Source organism: Tursiops truncatus, chromosome 10, assembly GCF_011762595.2.
Source record: "Tursiops truncatus isolate mTurTru1 chromosome 10, mTurTru1.mat.Y, whole genome shotgun sequence".
In the NCBI taxonomy this organism is placed as follows: Eukaryota; Metazoa; Chordata; class Mammalia; order Artiodactyla; family Delphinidae; genus Tursiops; species Tursiops truncatus.
Genome location: NC_047043.1, coordinates 32,865,880 through 32,883,988, shown reverse-complemented (window position 1 = coordinate 32,883,988; position 18,109 = coordinate 32,865,880). Strand labels below are relative to the sequence as shown.

Sequence of the window (18,109 nt, the reverse complement as noted above, 5' to 3'; positions counted from 1 at the left end):
GCCCCCCGGCCACTCCCTGCATAGGGCGCAGCCCGCCGGGAACCAATGAACCGTGTGGGAGCAGGGCTTGGCCGTACCTCCAGACTCCAGGGAAAAGCTGGAGTTTGCAAAGCGCGCCAAGGGATTCGCAAGGCCAGTGTGAATCCCTGGGGTCTCTCCACCTCCCCCCCCTTTTTACAGGATCGCAGCCCTACGTCTTCTCCCCAGATCCCCATCTTTTCTTCCCCTAAAGTTTGGTCCACGTGGTCTCCTCTCGCTCACGACTTGGCTGCCGGGCAGGGTGAAAGTTGCTGCACCTGCTTTAGGTGAATTATGGTAGCGCTAGAAGTTGGTCTCCCTCCCTCCGCTGCTCGCTCGCTCGCTCCCTCCTCCTTCGCTCTCCGCGCGCTCCCTCCGTCCCCCTCCTCCCCGCCCCCTCCCGCCCCGCCCGCGCGCCGCCCGCTCGCAGCCACTCGCTGCCCGGGCTCAGTCGCAGCCCCTCGGAGTCCGGAGCCGGCCGCCCCTGCGGACCGGACTGTGCGGCCGGCGGCCGGGACGTAGCCCCCAGCCCGCGAGGAGGGCGCGGCGCAGGCGGCGGCGGCGGCGCAGCGGGGAGGAGCCCGGGCCGGAACCAGGGCTGGGCCGGGGGCGGGGACGCCGGGGTCCCGGAGCCCCGGCGCCCGAGCGAGCGAACAAGCGTCGCGGGAGGATCGGGAAGGAGGAGCACAGCCGGAGCAAGCCGAGCTGCCCCCAAAGTGCGATGCCCCGGCGAGGGTAGGGCGCGCGGCGGCCGGCCGGCGCGGCGCGGAGGGAGGACGCCCGGGAGCTGCGCGGCGCCGAGCGGCGCGGAGGGGCAGTCCCAGCGGGCGGCGGCGGGCCCGGGCGGCGACCGGAGCGAGCCCCATGCCCCGCGCGGGTTGACGGGCCGGAGCCCGCACGGAGCGGCCGGGCCGGACAGGTAGGTGGCTGGCCGAGCTCGGGGACGCGGGTGGGGGCTGGGCCGGCGACCAGACCAACTCCCTTGCTCGCTCACTCTCTCGCCCGCTCACTGGCTCACTTTGTGTTTGCAAACTGCCCGCGGGAGACGCGCCGGGAGGAGCCGGGCCCAGGCCGGCGCACTTTGTTCCAGCCGGGGCCGGCTGCGGCGCCCTGACCCAGCGCAGCCGCGACACCCACCCCGCCCCGGCTCAGGCCCCCGTGGGCCGGAGCTGCCTGGGGAACAGGTGGGGGCTACGGCGCGGCGCCGGGGGGGCGGGCAGAGGAGGTCGGCAGGGGTTGGGGGGGCTGGAAAGGCTACTAAGGCCCGCCCTCCCCCCAAGAAGCTAGGACCGGCCTCCTCCTGGCCTGGCCGCGAGGAATGGGGTGTCTGGGGGCGCGACCACCCCCCCGCCCCGAGTCAGACAAAGAGTACTTCCCAGCCCGGACTTTCCTGAGCCGGGGAGGGAAGTGGTGAAGTGGGCTCCCCCAACCCCAGTCTGTCCAGGACTCCCCAAGACGCGCCGGAGGCAGATAGATGGGGGGGGCACCGCGGTCCTATCCAACGCGTCGCCTTAGGTGAGGAGGGGACTTGGTTTGCCTGGGGTCGCACCTCGGAGGTTCCGGGGCCAGTCAGCGCCTTTCCGCCATACCTGGGTCGGCTGGGAGATAGAGCGGAAAACTTCTTGGGGACTTGAGAGCGTCTGGAAACGGCCCCTTGTGATTTTGTGCGCCGGTGCTGGCGGGTGGGGGGTTGACCCGGCCGATATCTTCATTCACCCCATTTGGGGAGAGCCCCGCCTCACCATGTAGTGGGGAGAGAAGGCGGCAGCAGGGTTCGGAGGCCGCCAGGGACGAGTGCCCCGGGATAACCACGCAAGACCCCCCTCAGATCCAGGACTGTGGCCTCTCCCCTGGACAGCCTCCTGGCAGACACCTCTCTTTGAGAGGCGGTCATCTCGGCAGCTCTCGAGTCTTGCGCTCCCCATCAACGCCAAACTAACTAACTTGAGCTGAGCCCAGCTACAGCTCGAGGCGCTAGAATGCGGGGCGCCCTGAGCGACCTGGGGTCCCGGCGTCCCCGGCAAAGGACTCTGCGATTTCGCGGGAGGCGGATTCCGAGTCAGAGGCCCTGACGGCTGCGGATTCCTTCTTTCCAACTGGGGCGACCTCGTGAACACATCGGCGTCTCACCCGGACTGTCTAGGTTAGGGGAAGAGGATACGGGAGCGCAGAGACCCCGAGCCCTTAGAACACCCGGCTCGTCCCTTTGCACCGCGGGCCTCTCTTGCCAACCCCCGCCTGACTGATTTCCTCGCTCACTCCGTGCCTGGGGTTTAAGGCGTCTGGAGATCACCGCGTGTCTCGCATCCCAGCGCCGGGTCTCCCTGCTGATTGACCTCGGAGCCTGGAGCAGGGGTTGGAGGTGGGGTACCCGGAGGAGAAAACCCAAGTCTGAAGCTGTCATCCCCGTGGTGGCTGAGAAAGCCCAGGAGCATTTTGGCCAATGCGGGTTTTCACTTGAACTTCAGCATGTTCATCCCGTGTTAAAGCGGACGCCTGGATTGTCCCAGGGCGAACTGTGCTGGGTCTGGGATTGAGGGCCTTGGGAGCGCAGTTTGAGAGGCAGCTAGGGTCGGAGCTGGAGGCTCACCTGGGTGCCCCCTTCTCCCACCCAGAAGGAAGGAGCTGTGGGATCATCTGTACCGCCAGTAGCCATGGGAGGGTCTGACCGGTCCCATTGTGGAGCACAGTGGGTAATGGAGAGCTCGACACCAAGAATTTGAACCCAATAGCTCACTTCTGGGACGGAGCGCTGCTGGCGCTGGGCATTTCAAGCCGATGACCCTCCTGGTGAGCTAGCGGGTGGGTGCAGGGGCCGAAGGCCCAACAAGCGGGCCAGGCCCCAGCTGCCCTAAGGAGAGCCCCCCACCTCAGACAGCCTTGCCCCAGACAACCCCTGCCCAACCTGGCAGAAAACCGCTGCAGGGGATGGGAGATCCACAGGCTTATTTTGTTTTCATTTTTGTTTTAACTTTGTCTTGCCTGGGTTCTGGGGCTCTTTGTCACCTGGCAGGAGGGAGGGAGGGCCCTGAGACTGTGCTGCGGGCACCTGGCCAGCTTGCTCGCTCTGGCACCCTTAGATCTGAGGCTCTCAGAAGCAGGGCTGTGTCTCGTGGGGCTCCCCATTTGGCGTCACTCCCCCCTCTCATCAGTGGGGCAACGTGGCAGGGGAGGAGGTGGCTCTAGAGAGTGTTCCCCGCCACCTCAGGACCGCTGTAAGATGTGAATGTCTCCTGGATCCCCCCCCCCCCACTACCTTAGCCCCATCGCAGTCTTGACACTAAACTGGGGGGAACCATGGGAACCTTCTCTCCTGGCACTAAGTGCTGGGCCCCTGGGTGGGGTTTTCTGTCCTTCTCCCAGTCCTGGGCAGGTTTTGCAGGAGTTATGGAGTTGGTGAACCCGTGAGCCCTGCGGGGAGAAAGGCCTGACACCAGTGCTGGGGGGTGGGGGGAGGGCAGGTTGGGCCTAACTTGAAAAAGGACCTGTCCCTGTCCCTTTCTGTGTAGGTACACTTCTCACACCTAGACATCCCTACCCCAACCTCCTTCCCTGTGCCTTTAGCCAGAAACTTCCTTTCTGGCTGCTGGCAGGTAGATCCCTTCTTGCCAGGAATGTGCATATCCTGCTGGGCCCCTACTCCAAACACACCTCTTCCTTAGGGGCAGGAAAGGAGGGGGGAATCCTTTAATCCATTAATTCCCCAAAGGTTTGCTGAGCCCCTATTCTGTCTGGGCAGGTCCCAGGCTGGGCACTGGTGTGCCCAAGCAGTGAAGGCTGGGGTCTGCACATTGTCAGGGTAGGAGAGGCAGATAAGATATCACATTAGAGAGAGGAGGGTGGGAGCAGCGTGTCTGTTTCAGAGGAAAGGTATGAGGTGCAAGGGGGGAAGGGCCATCTCCCCAAGAAAGCTTCCCTGATCTTCCACACCTGGAGTAGCTGCACCCTCCTTCCCTACATCCTAATCCTTTGCTGCCCCACTGCCTTGGTGGCTTTCCTGTCTCTCCAGCTGAAATACAGACCCCTCCGTGCCCATCCCAAGCAGGCACAATGTCTTTACTTTTCTAATAACCCAAACTGTGCAAAGTAATAATTTCTTCCATCCAAGGAGCTCCGCACAGTTTCCTTTCAAAATCTCCCAGCTTCCCAGACCAAGGCAGGGCAGGCACTGTTTCTGACAGGATTCTGAGGCTCCGATGGCTGAACTGACTTCCTATGACTTGGTTCCAGAACCCTGGAACCCAGGGCAAGGAACTCAGGCCTCCCCAGGGCAGAACATGGGTCACAGGGGAAAAGCCTTTGGAACTTGCCAGTGGTGGTGGGTCTCTGGAGAACTTAGTTAAGCTATTGGAACCTCAGTTTTCTTATGTGTAAGGTAGGTCAATGATAACCGTTTACAGCCTGGTTGGGAGCAGGACGGAAGAGCAGACGTAAAGTACCTAGCATAGTGCGTGGCGCAGGATAGTACTGACCAAGGGGTGGCTTTTATTATTAGATTCCCAGCACCGCCAGGCCACATGCTGGACTGAATACTGGAAATTAATCTCCATTTTAGGGGTTTGGAAAATGAAGCCCAGAGAGAAGAAGCAACTTGTCTGAGGTCACACAGTTAGTTAGTGGTAGGGCTGGGACTAACATGTGGGGCTCCTAGGACTCCCAGTGTAACCGGTAGGGCTTGAGCCTCTGCTGTGGGGAAGGGAGAAAGGAGGGGATGGGAGGGCCTGCCACTCCCCATCCCTTCTTCAAAAGCTCAGGCCTGCGTCCCCCTCAGCCCTCCAACGAGAGGGCTGGGTTTCCTCCTCCTGTCTTCCCTTTAAGGGAAGGTCTGGGCTCAGAACTTGACATTTCCCACCTGCACATGACCCTGGAAGGTCCAGTCATCCCCCCTCCCCACAACATCCTAAGGTGCTCATGGAAGCAAAAATGGGAGGGATAGTTCCCTAGAACACAGAGGAGGAAACATGGCCAGCACCACCTTTCTCCAAAAAGGGAGACTTTTTATGGTTTGGAACCCTGGCTTATGCAGCGTTATGGAAGACAAGCTTGGCAGGCAGTCTCAGATCAATCTGGGACCTACTCCTGGATGGATCATCTTAAAGAAGCAAAAAGAAACTTCCCTTGAGTGTGAAGTTTCCGCCTCTTTCAACATTGCCTCCCTGGATTCTCCATGGAAATGCACACCTTCACCCACGGCCAGTTCTGCCCTGCTGGGGTTACAGCAGGAACCCTCTACTCCAAACCCTGAGGCTTGCAGACGCAGTGGTCTTGTGAGACGGCGTTTCGTGGGCCCTGTGCAGAGCCTGGACTCGGGGCATGCCTGCCTGAGCTGGAAATGAAGAGCTCCTAGCACAAAAGGTGCCCAGAGCATCTGGTCCCTCAAAGGAGTGAGCCACTCAAGCCTGGGCCGGGCTGATGCCCTTCCTTCCATTGTGCCTTGTCCCAGGATGACTCCTCCCAGGATCTTTACCTGGCTGTCCCTTGCTCCATTGCAGCCCGGTGCCTTTCTTCTCCCCAGCCCTGGTCATAGCCATGCAGCCTGTTCCCCAAATCCCAGCAGCTCTGCCCACCTCCCCAGGCCCCATCCTCTGCCCAGCTGAAGCCTCCCAAGCTGCGGGGACCTGAGGGTGCGTGGAGTCGTTGGTGGTGCGGGGCATGGGGAACGTCCTCTCTCCTACTTGGAGTTTTCTCATGGCACCTGACCTGGGCTACGGTGCAAATGGGAGGGAGGGGAGGGGAGATGGTTTTTCCTCAGACAGTAACAAAGTGAGGTGTGTAGACCAGTGACCCTCTGCATGTGTTCAAGGTAGGCAGGGTCAGCGGGTGGAAATTACCCAGAATTCCCCCCGGCAACGAGGGAGGGACAAATGGTGGTGACAGGAGGGCAGGGTGGATCCGGGCATGGAGACCGGGACTCCTGCTCTCCATTCCACAAACATGGTGGAGCCATTGCTGTGTGCAGTGGCCCGCAGGAGTCTAGGTGAAGAGGTTTAATAAGAGGGGGCTCGCTTACAACTTGGAAAATCAGAAATGGAGCAAGTGCCCCAGGGAGGATCTTTCCCACAGGTTCTGGTGACTGGAGGCAGGCTCCGGTCCTCACACTCCACAGCCGGCACAGGATGCAGGTGCTGGCCCTGAGAGCCTCCAGGAGGGCTGAGCTGTGTGAAGGGAAACTGGCTCGTGGGCTGGTGAAGGGGCTTCTGTTCTTGTTTCTTCAACCGGGCGTGCTGGAGGGCGGGCTCCCTGGAATTCATTTTCCCAGCTCTGGAGCTCAGGCTTCCAGGAGACCCAGGCCGAAAGAACTTGGTCCAAAAGAGGGTAGCATATACTTCCTCCTTTCACTCCTTCAGGGGGTTCTTTGGGCAGATGTGTATCACACCCTGAAAGAAAAGGGCGGGCGCAGCTGAGGAGAATTTGGGGGAGAGATGGGAGCTCAGGATTTGCAGGAGACCGAGGGAGCGGCGGCTACTGTAAGTGGTTGGGCGCAGTGCTCTCTGGAGGCGTCCACACCTCTGGGTTGGAGCCGGAGGCACAGAGGCACTTGTGAAGGTCGGATGCTGAGGGTGCACAGTTGGTCCACTTGGGAGAATCCTTCCTTTAGGAAGCCTCCGGGGTTCTCAGGAGAGCCAGGGCTCCCGGTCCTTGCCCCCCAGCTGCGGGCACTCACTCTGGGTTACTAGCCCGGCCAGTGTTACCCTGAGCCTCCGCGAGCACATCTTTGCGAGGTGCGGGGAAGCGCACACGCCGGATGTCTTCGGTCCTAAGATGCTGGGGTTTGGGGGTCCAGGGAACTCTGGAAGAGGGAGCGGGTGGCCTCTATCTTTTAGCTACAGGGAGGGTCTCCCACGCTGTGTGCTGACCTCCTTGAGCTTGGGGATGACTTCGCCCATCTGGGTCGCATGGGTCTGGGACTCACCCTTGAGGGGCACCAGTAAGCGCACTGCTACCAGCTTCCTCATTCCCTCTGTGACCTTAGGCATGACAGTCTTCTCTCTGGGCTCTGGTTTTCATAACTGTGCAGTTGGTGAGGGAGCACCCACACTCAACTCTCCCTGCCCCCGCCCTTCCCTGCAGCTGTGGGCTGGTGGCGGGGAGGAGGGAGTTGGGCGTTGGGTGAGAGGAGACTGGCCCGCTTTGTTCCACGCATCCGGAGCTCACTGCCTCCGCGTGTCCTGCCCGAAAGGGGCGCTGTGGAGCGTGGGGCAGACGACCAAGCGGCCCAGGCAAGTCTCCTTCTCCCCAATTAGGCAGTGGAGCCTGATTAGAGGGGGCGCTGCCCGCCGCCTCCCACCCGATCCCCATCTACGAGATTCCCCTTCATCAGAATCTCACATCCTCCAGAAATTAATTTGATGCCTCTTGTTATCAATTAATTGAATCTCGTTGGGAGAGAGAGCTCAGCGAGGCGGGCTGCAGCTTGGCCCGCTTGTACCACCATTCCGCCCTCCCCCTCGCACCAGGACAGCCTCACCCCTTCCCCATTTATCTTTTTCTGCTTTGCTTTAAATTTCACTTGTTTTCTAAAATAAAACCACTGCTATGGGCCCTTTAGACCAATTTGGTTTGGATGGATACCCATGGACTGGGCACTGCCTGAGATTCACCCTTTTGAGCTGGGCACTGGGGGGTGGGGGCAGGGGTTTCCTTTCCCCTGGGCACTGGTTGATCCCTCGGTAAATCAGCAGAACCAAACCCTTTGGGAATTTGGCCATGACCCTGACTCTGTGCTGCGGGGGCTGCTGGTGAGAAACTTGGAGAGGAGAACTGGGGGAAGGAGAGCTGTGGACAGAGCCACATACACAGACACACACATATACACACCCTAGTTGGGGGAGGGGGACACTGAAGGACCAGGCTAGGGACCTGTCAGTCATCAAGATTTTGTTCTTGTGAAAGTTCTGTCTTTTTTAGAAGAGGCATTTAAGATCTGTTGCACCCACCAGGGCTAATCCGTTAAATGTAGGGCAGAGAGCATAGGTGTGTACCTCCTAGCTGCCCAGCTGCCACGTCAGGCATTTGTAAGGAACAAGCCCTCAGCATTGCCAAGGACACCTGGAAGCCCAGACTCTGCCTTCTGCATGGAAGATGGAGGAAGAAGGTTCTAGAAGATATCCGAAGTCTGGGAAGGGATTATGGCAGGTAAAGAGTAGAACTAGGTGGTCACCAGACCCTGACTGAGGAACTGTGCTTTGCCATTTCACATACCTCCTTGTTCTTGTTTGACAGGTGAGGTCCCCAGGCCCAGAGAGGTGATGTAACTTGTCCAGGGTCACACAGCTGACTGGAACCTCCCTGTCTAGAATGCTGACCATAAGGGCTGAGGTCACAAATGGACTGACTTCACCCCTTATGTGTTTTGTTGGCTCACACAAAGTTTATTACGGTGGTAAATTTCACATAAATATCCCCACTTGGCTGCTTTTGAAAAACCCAAACCCTATCAAACACGGAGCCTGCATTTCTGTGGGGTAAAGATAGACAGGGATTGAGTACCCTCCACTTCCCGCTTGGGGACCTGCCTAGCCCCTGAGGGCGTTTCAGTTAGCAACTTTTTTTTTTTTTTTTTTAGCGGTGCGGGCTGTGGCCTCTCCCGCGGCGGAGCACAGGCTCCGGACGCACAGGCTCAGCGGCCATGGCTCACGGGCCCAGTCGCTCCGCGGCATGTGGGATCCTCCCAGACCGGGGCACGAACCCGTGTCCCCTGCATCGGCAGGCGGACCCTCAGCCACTGCGCCACCAGGGAAGCCCTCAGTTGGCAACTTTTTCATGGAGATTTTGCCCATCCTCAGTATTCTAGGAAGAGCTGGGGGGGTGGGCATGTGTCTGAAGGACTTTGCAGGGTCTGTAGGAGAGCTCAGAGAAGACCTTTAGGACACCCTGACCCAAATCTAATTCTTGCATAGCTGCTTAAGAACTGATGGTGGTGGGTGATTTCTTTTCCCCTTCCTTCTACCACGGAGGGAATTACAGGGTCTTGTGTTTTGAGGGGTCTGTTCCAAGCTGAAATCAGCCCATCCCTGCCCAGGTGAGCCCCTTTGTGAAAGTCATCACGCTCTTACCTGCCCCCCCCCCGAAATGTATGTACTTTTTGTTGGGGATGGGGAGACTTTCTTCCGAGAATGGCACCACAGGTGGGGATTAGAGAAGCACTGGGAGCAATCACCTTTCCAGAATTCATCTTGGAACAGGGAGAGGGATGTGGAAGGATGCTGAATCTTGCAATTCGAATATGGGTGTGTTTTTTGGATGCCCCTGAGTTGGTACCCAAGATCCCTGTGAATGCCACCCCTAGATATCATCAGGAGAGACAAAGGAAGGGGCCAGGGCATGTCAGAGGCGGGCTGGGCAGAACAGCCAGGGCCCCAGAGAAGGCCAGACTACTGGTCTGTCCCAGCCCAGCTGGAGCCCCCTGGTGCCAAGGGCACTACCAGAACCAGGCTCCAGATGGCCACTTGGGCCCGGGATGAGTACCCCACCTCTTAACCAGCGGGCCCCCCACGAAAGACGGCACTATTTAATTAGCCGTCTCTGATTAACCAAACTTGGCATTCGGCTCCTTTTGCCCTCATCTTTCCCAGCTCCGAATCAATGGCTTTGATATGCTAATTAGGGAGTAATTTAATTTCAAAAGGCCGCAATTAACAAGGGTGTTGTGGACATGCTGTAGTTAAGCGGAGTAATCTAATTTGCATTAGTAACAAGCAGGGACTAATTAGAAGCTTAATTAGACACTTAGATGGCTCTTATGTTTACTTTCTTAATGAGATGGAGTGGGATCTTTGGTTCTCTTTTTTTCTTTTTTTTTTTTTTTCTTTTTGTTAGTTCTTCCTTTTGGTCATGGTACTTGGAAGGCGTGTAGAGGGAGGCCACCTTGCAAGGGCCTGCTGGGAGCATTTTGGGGCCAGAGCCAGTGAAAGTGCGCTGGGGTGTGGTGATGGTGGTGGGGAAAGGTTCAGATTCCAGGGAAATTCCAGAGTGACCGCCCTCTGGGCCTAGCCACGTCTGAGGTGGAATTCTGGGGAAGAGCACTGGTTTGGGAGTCAGAAGAGCTATAGGGTTTCAGTTTGGCTCAACCTCCTAGCAGCCAAGTGACCTTGACACATCACTAAACATCTTTGAAGTATGGGTTCCTTCATCTGTCAGAGTGCAGGTTGTGTGTGACAGGGTATGGGAAAGAACTTTCAAGGACTCTGAGTGGAATGGTTGTTATTAAAATATATTCACAAATTGTGTGCCCAGGCTTCACTTCCATAAAACTCAGCTCAGAAGTCACCTCCTACAGGAAGCCTTCCCGGAGCACCCCCACTCCCTCTAGGCACCCATAGCTAGCAACCACGCCACCCCCCAGTATCTACTTAACATTTGTAAAGTTGTGTGTGTTTTGTAGGGCAGAGGTTCTCAACCCTGGCTGTACTTGAAGTTTAGAATACTTGGAAGAACTTTTTAAATTATCCATGCCTGGATCCCAGATAATCCAATTAAATTGATCTGGGGTGGAACCTAGGTATGTTTTTTTTTAATTTTTGGCCCCACTGCATGGCATGTGGGATCTTAGCTCCCTGTCAGGGGATTGAGCCCACGCCCCCTGCAGTGGAAACTCGGAGTCTTAACCACTGAACCGCCAGGGAAGTCCCAGTATGGGTATTTTTAAATGCTTGTGTTTGTCTGTATGTCTTCCTTTCTCCACCAAACTATAACCCACCCCCTCCAAAGCAAGGGCTGTGTTTTATCCCCCTCTGTGTGTCCAAATGCCAGTACCCACTGTGCCCAGTGTCAGTTGCAGGCAGAGGCCCATCACCCAGCTATGTGCCCAGATTTGACAGGGTCGGTAGTGTTGGGTTCTCAATACCATAAGCAGAATCTGAGAATCCTCTGAAGAAGGAGCTGAGGAGAATGGAGGAAGATAGCTTAAAAAAAAAAAGCCTTGTGAGTCCTCTGGGACAGGGGTGCATTGCTGAAGGTAGGGCAAAGTCAGCACACATTTTATGGACATCAAGGAACAGATGTATCAAGAGCCTTAAAAACATGCAATTCCACCTAAACCTGTATCCTAAGCAACTAGAAATGGAGAATATTCTGTTCACATGAGGGTGTTTATTAGTGTCATAGTGAAAACATAGGCAGCAGCCTGGATATCCAGCTTTAGGGGATTTGCTAAATAAATTCTGGAACACACAGCCCATTCAAACGACTCTGTGACCACTGAAAACTGTTAATTAAAATATTTGATGTCATGTGGAAATGGTTATGACCATAAGTGGTGAGTGGGAAAACAGAAAAATTCAAACCATGTACAGATTATGAGCCCAAGCTCACGTTTTACATGTTTATATGCCCAAAGAGGGCGAAAATGGATGAGACTGGAAGGGGTGGATCCCAAAAGGATCTTATAAGGTACTTATAAGTCTCCTTACTTTTTCTTCATACTTTTCTACCAGGACGTCTTACTTTTATGATTAGAAAATAAAGTTATTGAAATTTGGGGGAGAGGACTTCCCTGGTGGCACAGTGGCTAAGAATCCGCCTGCCAACGCAGGGGACACGGGTTCGATCCCTGGTCCAGGAAGATCCCACATGCCGCAGAGCAACTAAGCCTGTGTGCCACAACTACTGAACCTGTGCTCTAGAGCCCACAAGCCACAACTACTGAAGCCCACGCACCTAGAGCCCTTGCTCCGCAGCAAGAGAAGCCACTGCCATGAGAAACCCGCGCACCACAACGAAGACCCAACGCAGCCATAAATAAATAAACAAACAAACTTGGGGGCGAACCTGGAACAGACAGCCCAGGATGGTGGGTCCCCTTCCACATCAGAGGTTGCTGCAGCCTTTTAGAGATGTGTCCTCACCCTGCCACGTGCACTAGCTCCTTGGGCTTGGAAGTTTTGTGCCAAGAAGAGGCCTTGAATGGTCCCTAAAGTTGGACCAGATAGCTCCTAGTGTGTCATTTAGGGAGACTCTCAGGCTGAAGTGGGAGTCTTAGGGAGAAAACCGAGGGTGCCAGCCTCTGACCCACACAAGGGAGAGTCCCCGAGTACAGGGAGGGCATGGGCCTGGAGAGGGTTCGAGCTTGTTCTGGAACTCTGACAGCCCCATCTGCTTGAGGAGAGACACTGCCGGGCTGATCAGAGAACCAAGTGGTCATGTGACTCACATCACCCTGCTCTGGTTTGGGGACCCATTTTGGAGCTACAGAGACATTCTAACCCTTGGATTCTGTCTCACTTTCCTCAAATGCCAAACCATAAGGCTAGGATGAGGGGATGGGATCTGGACTTGCTGGGTCCCCATAACTGTAGTTAATACCCTTCTCTGAACACCTTCTCTGGCAGTGTATTTTATTTGATACCACAGCAACCCTGAAAGGAAGGGTTATTGGTATTAGCTTCGTATGGTAAACAGGGAAACCAAGGCTCAGAATGGTGACCTCACTGCTCATGTTCTAATTACAGAGGTAATAAGAGATCAGAGCAGGGTCAGCAGGTAGGATGCCAAATGAGGGGCTGATAAGAAAGGCTGAGGCCCAAAGTGGCTCCTGCCTGAGCCCTCCCTCACCTGGTGGCCTGAAGCCAGTGGGCCTTTGGGGCCTGAGCTGAATGGGGAAGGGGATCCCTGGGTCTTGGGATGACAGATTGGGAAGTATCCCAAGTTACTTGAAATGCCAGTGCTCATTGCTCTGAAAAGCCCTCTGCTTTACGTCCCTTGACACAAGTAAGAGCTGATAGCAGGACAGCTAGAAAGAAAGGAAAAGAAAGAGAAAGAAGGAAATAAAGAGCATCCTCATGCTCTGTTCTGTGTGGTACCCACTTAGGTGTCTTTTTATATAATCTAGAAATGTGTCCATTTCAAAGACGTTTTGCTCCGAAGAAAGTCTGAAACCAGTGACTTCTCTTGTAAAATAAGGGCGTTTGCATATGCTGGTCCCCTGCATTCAGTGTACACTTTACCTGACCCATACCTGCTCATTCTTTTCTAAGTATAGATGCCATTTTAAAAGGAAGCCTTCCCTGTCCCCGTGTAAATTAGATCCCCCTGTTTATTCCCTGCACTCATATTTGATAGAATTTATTTTATTTGAGCTTATCTGTTTGTGTCCTTATTTATCATCTGCCTCACCTCCTGGGAACATTAGCTCCAGGAGAGCAGGGCCTGTGCCCTGTTCTCTTCAGGTCTGCACACACACAGCCTGGCACATGGGTAAGTGCTTAAATATTCGTTGAACCAATGAATGGATGAAGGGTCATTGCCGGTGAAATATTCTCCTGGCCAGCGTCAGAGGAGAGAGAAGAATGACTTTGTTCATGACCATAACTCCACTAGTGGCTAAACTTTCGAAAAGGCAAATGCCAGATTTACCCAGGAAAAAAAGGGAGGGGGAATAGGACCTCCATTATTACCAGTTGCCCTCAAAGCAGCCAGGACACCTGTGCTGGCTTGTTTGTGTTTTGTAAGCCTGTAGGGGTCCAGGACCGAATTTCAGTTTCCTGCAGATAGGTCTTCAGTGCTTAGCTTAATGGGGCACTAAATCCATGTTGAATGAATTAATGGTCTTGGAGGTAGATCATCTCGTTTTGGCCACCAGGAAGCTCATAACCGAAAGCCAGTGCTCATCGTTGAAGCCCTGTTGTATTGGACAGACAGCATCAGCATCACCTGGGAACTTTTTAGAAATGAATTCTCAGGCTCATTCCAGAGACGTAAAATCAGAAGCTCCAGGCCTGGGGCCCAGGAATCTGTATTTTAACAAGCCCTCCAAGGTGATTCTGATGCACTCAAGTGTGAGATCCTCTGGCTTAAGATCTTGGCCTATTTATTCTCCCTTCCTACTACCCCATGATACTATATTTTAAGTAGCTTTATCTGTCTTTTATTGCAGTCTGCTTCCCAGTCTTTCTTGGAAGTTGATAGGGGTGTGCATTATAAATTGGTAGTTACATCTAGTCTAGTTTTCCCCATCATACAGAGAAGAAAAGGGGAGAACTAACTTGGCCCAAGTCACAGCAAGTTGGTGATAGAGCTGGGGCTAGAAGCCAGTCTCCCAACTTCTAGTCTCAGGCTTTCAGCTGTCTCTCCAACTAGGTTCTAGGTTTCCAAAAGGGCTGTGCCTGCTATTTCAACTCAAATCACCACTATTGCTCTGGGTACAGGTTACCTGTGGTCACGCCCCCACCCGCCGTGCTCCCCTAAGAGCTGGGGGTGCGCCCCATCTCAGGCCGAGCGCATGCACGTGTGCGCCCTGCGGGACGCGCGCCGGGAGAGAGAGCGCGCTGGGGACTGCCCCGCCCCTTCCCTCCTTCCCTTCCTCCCTCCCTCGCGGGTAAACTCCGGGCATCCATCAGTCTGTTAATTGCACTAATTAGAGATCGCGGAGGTGTTAATTGGAAAACCCTGGTATTGTGCCTGTTTGGGGAAGAAAACGTCAATAAAAATTAATTGATGAGTTGGCAGGGCGGGCGGCGCGGGTTCGCAACGAGGCGTAGGGTGTCGTGGCAAATGTTACGGCTCAGATTAAGCGATTGTTAATTAAAAAGCTACGGTAATTAATACTCCGTACACCATATGGGCCCGCGGAAAAGGCACAAAAAGTTTCTACGCGTGTGGGGCTCCCCCGTCCTTTTCCCCTCCCCCGAAAGCACCCTAGCCCTTGGGTCCTCCCTTTGGCCCCAAGGTAGGTGGAACTCGTCACTTCCGGCCAGGGAGGGGACAGAGGCGGACCCGGGCGCGTTCTGAGGCGGCCCTCGTTGCGAGCCCGCGTTCTTCGAAGGGCCAGGAGCCTCGGGAAGTGGGACCCCCCACACACACCCTCCCCCCCGGCGGCCCGCAGACTCCCCCGGAGCGGAAGAGGCGGCTGTGGCTTTGACCCTGCTTGCTTGCTTGCTTCCTTTCTTCCTCCCTCCCTCCCTCCCTCCCTTCCTCCCTCCCTTCCTTCCTTCCTTTCGACGGCGTCGTCTGCGGGAGCGTCGGGGTACTGGCCAAAGGCTCCGAGGTGCCCTGGCTCCCCAAGGGAACCCTGATAGACGGAAGACCAGGACCTACCCAAGGACAGGACCAAGCGCCCCAGACAAAAAATCCTAGAGCACAGGAAATGACTCGGCCTCTGCCCCCAGCGCAGCGTAGGAGAGGGTGCAGGGAAGGCTGGGGTGGGCCTCAATTTTAGCAAATCCTAGAAAGGCCTTCTAATTTCCTCTCCTTACTTGCTGGTATGAGCCCAGTGACTTGCCCAAGGTCACACAGCTGGCCCTTGAAACCTGATGGTCTCATTCCCAGAGCGCCTCTCCACTTCTGCAGGTAGTCAGCAGCTCTTTGCTGAATAAATGGGTGCCTGGGGCGGGAGCGCGGATTGGCAGGATAGGAGTGTGTGGAGAGAGGCGGAAGGGTGGGAGTGAATGGAGGAGGGGGCTCTTGGAGGGTCCCCCTCGGTACCAGAGCAGGCAGCCCCGGTCCCCATTGGGAAATTTGAGGCATACATTTCCCTTTGGGAAAGGGACAGCTGTGATTCAAGTGGAACCTCGGTGGCTCTCACCAGCCGCTAGAACACGGGGGCTTCTTGTGTACATACTGACTAGGGGTTTTTCCTCCTCGAGCTTCCAAGTCAGAAGAGACCTTCAAGACCACTTCTCCATGTAGGGATGGGGAAATGGAGGCCCAGAGAAGGAGGAGGACAGAGAAGTCACAGCTGGTTGTGACTGAGCTCAGGCCCCCTGACACCCAGTCCCCTGCCTTCTCTAGCCAGAGTCCAGGCTCCCACGGACTCTGCCTTTCCCCCCTCCAGCCCGCACCCTTGTGGTGGGTGCAGGGCACGGATATCAAGGCCTGCCTCCAGTACCCCACTCCACCCCACCCCATCCCTACGTGGCCGGGCGCCAGGCACGCAGAGCCTGCTCACCCACAGTGCAGGGAGCACCGCGGTGCTGTTGCAACACCTGCAGAGAGACAGGCAAGGAGGCTTGAGGCTGCCGCTGTGCTCCTCCTCAGGAGGACAGGTGTCTCAGGACAGAGGTGAGGAGAGTCCTGGGAGCACCCACCTGCAGGTTTGGGTTGGTATTGGTGGACAGGCAGGCGCGAGCCTGGAAGGAGGCGAAGGCCCCGGGAGGGGGCAGAGCAGCGCGCCACGTGGGAATTAATGCCGTTCGTACAGCCTGCGGAAATGACTTTTCAAATGCATATAATCTCAAGCCTGCAGATGAGAGGCTGGCTTCGCCCTGTTTAATATGAACGATCCTGCCCTTGAATAGCTGTTATTACAGCCACATTGCAGCAATTACGTTGTTCACTGGGTGTCGCTCTGTCGCCCCCCCCAATAAAAAGAAAAGAAAAGGGCACCTCTGTTTGCGTCCTCCTTCCTTTTTTCTCCCTTTCCCAAACTTGCTGTCTGAGCAACTTTATGGTGTGTGTGAATGTTGGAAGGGGGCACTCTCCCTTACCCCAAGAAGAAACTGCTGGATTCTCTCTCCTTTCTCCTGTGCACACACACCCCTGAGGCTCTGGTCTTTGTCCCCTGGGGCCCAGGAGTTTTCAGATCTCAGGGAAGTAGACTTGGAATCGGGGCAGGCAGCTGCTCTCCACCCCCAGCAGGGCCAGGGTCAGGCAGAGGGAGAGCAGAGCGGCCCCTGCTGTCTCCCCATCCCCCTCGTGTAGCTGGGGCCCAGGCCTGAGTGAGGGAAGGTGCTCTGTGGGCTGCTGGGAGGGGTCCGGGTGGGCGGTTGTGGGGAGGGGCTGGAGCCCTGTGCTCTGGCGGATGGAGGACGGTGCCCACCCCATCCATCATTTGGTAGCTACTGGCCCTGGGGCTGACACGACCATTAAGGCCAGAGACCAAGTGCTCAGTCTCTTCTGAACCGTTGCCCCCAACCTTGCCCTTGCCCCTAGCCCAGCTCCTCGCAGAACCCAGGATTGGGAACAGCAACTGGCGGGTGGGGGAGCAACAAGCCCTTGGGAACACAGAGAAATGCACAAACTCCAGCAGCACAGGGTCACCCAGGAGGCCACACAGGTCCACTGGGACAGACACCTAGAGTCACAAGAGCAGGGCAATATGGCATACACGTGAACTAGTGGCCTCCCCACGGGCCTTTCACGGCGCTCTGTCCCCCCAACCCCCCACGCACACCTAGATACTCTCGCTATCTTCCCCACTCTGCTGACAGCGGGGACAAAAACAGCAAGTGACCCAACAGAGTGAGGAGAAAGAGTTCTTCAAGAGTGAAGGAGAATTGGGGAGCTGCCACCTCGGAGAAGGAACTCGGGAAATAATCCTTCCAGCAGTTTCTCTATTAAGGCCCTCCTGCACCTATTTATTGGGTCAGGGACACCGTGTGGTTGTGGGGTCTGCCAAGGCCGAAAGGTAATCAAGAAGGGAGGAAAGAACGCTGGCTGGCTTCCAGCCCGATCGCTGTGTGATCTGGGCCAAGTCTTTGACCTCTCTGAGCCCAGGGTGTTCACCCTTACAAATAGGGCAGGTGAAGAAGGGACACATCATTATTGGCGCTTACTCTGCCAGGTGGTTTGCATGTGCTATTTTATTTACTCCTCACAGGATCTGAGAGGCTTGGAGTAATTACTTATACAAACAAAGAAACTGAGGTTTAGGGAGTTTAAGACTTCTGTCAAAGCTCCGTGGGGAGTACCAACTGTGTCCTGTTTGGCTGAAACTTTTGTTCCTCTCAGGGGGCTGTGAATCTGACGATAGCTGGAGACCCCAGACTTTGAGAACAGCTCTGCATGCTGAAGTCCCCCATCTGCTTCGTAGTCTGTGTACGAGCCCCTGAGATAGTACAGCCTCCGTGAGTTGTAGAAGGAAACCCAAGCCTCCTCCTCGCTAAGCATAACCATCCCAGTCATACCCTCTCTCTTTCTGAGCATGTTTCAGCCACTCTTGAGAGGCAGTTGGGGGAGATGGGGGAAGATACAGGATTCAGGCCTTGACTCTGCCTTGGGTAAATCCTCTGTCTGGACCCTCAGTTTCCCATCTGTAAAATCAAGATGATAATAACCATCTCCCGGGACTTCCCTGGTGGCGCAGTGGCTAAGAATCCACCTGCCAATGCAGGGGACACAGGTTTGAGCCCTGGTCCAGGAAGATCCCACACGCTGT

At 55.8% G+C, this 18,109-nt stretch overlaps 1 protein-coding gene across 3 annotated transcripts in view; it reads left to right on the top strand.

Moving 5' to 3' along the window:
• Positions 1 to 439: 439 nt before the first annotated feature.
• FOXP4 (forkhead box P4) overlaps positions 440 to 18,109 on the top strand; it is a 51,105-nt gene continuing 33,435 nt past the window's right edge. The window contains exon 1 of one of the 3 annotated variants that reach the window (XR_012334456.1): positions 440 to 937. The gene's annotated coding sequence lies outside the window, so the exon portion shown is untranslated. The remainder of the gene's footprint in view (positions 938 to 18,109) is intronic. The other 2 variants (XM_033864278.2, XM_033864279.1) reach the window with 2 other exon arrangements.